Here is a 2,500-nt window from a genome sequence, read left to right as displayed (position 1 = left end):
TTAGCTTACCATTCCCGAAAGCAAGTATGGAAATAGTGGTGCCCCAGGCACGATTCACACCTCCCTGCGTCCAGATAGCCTTTGGGACGGAAGGCAGGAAGCCCCCTGGGAAGAAGTGGACGATGTCGTGTAGGAATTGCCTCCGTCTGTGCTGGCTCTGGAGCCGTTAACCTCGACATCTTCACCTTCTACCCCTCTATTACACAAAATGGACCAGTTACTGGCCCATATTAAGGGCCTAATGAAAATCTTTCGCAAACAAGGCAAAACGGAGGAAGCGAAACTCTAGATGGAGCTCTGTGAAGCTACACTTGTCACTCCCCAAGGGTCATACAAGCGACCCACAGACCAAGACCTCCCGACATGCTCCAAAACCAATTCCTGGAGGTATGCGGAGCTTATGCTGATTTTAGACAGCAAACTCTACATCTCGGAGAAGATGGGTGCAGTTCCTTTAGACAAAATCCAGTTTTGGCCAAGCTTTAACGCTTTCCCTAATTGCTTCATTCGACTGAAACATGAACCAACGTCAGGAAATGAAACGGAACCGAAGGAGGTCATGATTCTCGACCAAGATAAGGCAAAGGCTATCTTGTCAAGTAGCCTGAGAAAGGCGGGTTACTTGGTGTCGAAAGTGTTCACACTAATCAACAGACACCCTACCTTTCTTGCTCCTGCTTCAATAACATTCCCCTTCACGGGGAAGGCATTTAAATCTGTTGCCAAGGCAGTGGAGGCATGCAAACCATGTCCTGCACTCGAGGAGTGCAAGCCTCTGTCACTATCCTTGCCTATGCAGGAGAAGGATTGGAAGGAAGTCCACTTTACCTTTTCATTAGGAAAACTAGACACGGATGTGGCTGGACGACAGTTTAGCAAGAATCTTCCTAAACTTTCTGAGTTTCTTTTGTGCAAGGAACAAGAGAAAAAGAAGAGACTTGCAGCCTCCATATCCCTACAGAACTGACTAGAGTTGCGTTCAGCCCATCAAAGCACCCCAGACATGCTCATGGTCTTGGCCAAAATGCATATGGCTACCTTAGTAAAAGACCTATATACCTTTATAAAGGCTAGGAGAGCCTGTAGGGAGTTCGTGTTCGCTGCCGCAACATTGAAACATGAAACCATGAAGATTATATCTTCCAACATCTGGAGTAAAGACCTCTTTCCAAACGAGGTAGTCAAAGAGGTGATTGAGAAAGCCACCACGGAGAATACGGGACTTTTCCAGAAGTGTGGTATCTCTTCAAAGAGAAAGTCTTCCACGGATGTGGTTCTCCAACCTAAAAGGAACACAGAAAAGTCTAGAATTTTTCCTTGGGCTGTTCAACAATATCCCACAATTTCGATGACCGCAGTGCCGCAGGTAGGCAGTCGAACAGGTAAACCTTCTGATCAGTCGAAGCAAAGAGACACTTTTGGTAAGAGTGAAGTTCCTTCAGGATCACTGGACCCTCAATCATTGGGTCCAAGGCCTAATAATGATGGGACTAGGATGGAAAATAGACATGCCTCCAACATCATTTCCTCAACTCCTTCTACACTCCAACCCTGTTCTAGAAGATTATACCTTAGAGCTCTAAAGCATACAGGTAGTAAGGAAAGTATAGTCCATCAAATTCAAGGGAAGGCTGTTTGGTGTTCACAAGAAGGACTCAAGTCCTTCTGGACTTGTTGCCATTCAACAAGTTCAAATAAAACCGCAAGTTTAGAATGTTAATCATTCTGAACATAAGGATCCTATTTCAATAAGGGGTGTTCACAGTCTTGTCAGACCTGAGAGATGCCTATTGGCAGCTTCCAGTCAGTCGCCCCGTCTCCTCCTACCTAGGATTCAAGTTACAGACGATAACGTATGTCCTAAGAGAGACACTTGCCTGACTAAACACAGTACTAAGTATCTTCACGCAATTGGCGGACACAGTCACGCAATAACCAAGCCTAGAAATGGTTCAGTTAACAAAGTACCTGGACGAAAGGCTGTTGCAGGCAGCAGCTGAAGTGGCTAGTCTACGAGCATCCAAGGAAATGGTCCGGTTCCTGGAACATCGGGGATGCAAAATCAGCTTCAAGAAGTCTCGATTCTCTCCTGCTCAAGGGCTTCAATGGTTAAAAAACCATCGAAACCTGAGGTCACACCAGCTCTCCTTTCCCTTAGGAATGTAAAAGCAGATCGCAATGTTGGTTAAGAGACTATGGTAATCAGTAAGGATTCCAAGATGCTAACAGGAAAGAGTTCTTAACTCTCTCCAGTTTGCAATATTGACAGACCCAGTGCTAAGAGCACAGCTGAAAGATGTGTTAAGAGTCTGGAGAAGTTAGGCCTCAAACGCTCGAAGATATCTAAAATGACCGATATCGGTCTTTCCTTGATCGCTTCACAAACAATGGTCAAAGGCCAAAAGCCAATTGAAGACCGTGCCCTGGCAACTACCTCGACTATTGAAGATCATCCGCATGGATGCCTAGTCGGAAGAATGGTGTGTTCGCTCCCACTCTA

This window comes from Palaemon carinicauda, chromosome 5, assembly GCF_036898095.1.
Source record: "Palaemon carinicauda isolate YSFRI2023 chromosome 5, ASM3689809v2, whole genome shotgun sequence".
NCBI classification, from domain to species: domain Eukaryota; kingdom Metazoa; phylum Arthropoda; class Malacostraca; order Decapoda; family Palaemonidae; genus Palaemon; species Palaemon carinicauda.
Note: the sequence above shows the minus strand (reverse complement) of the source record.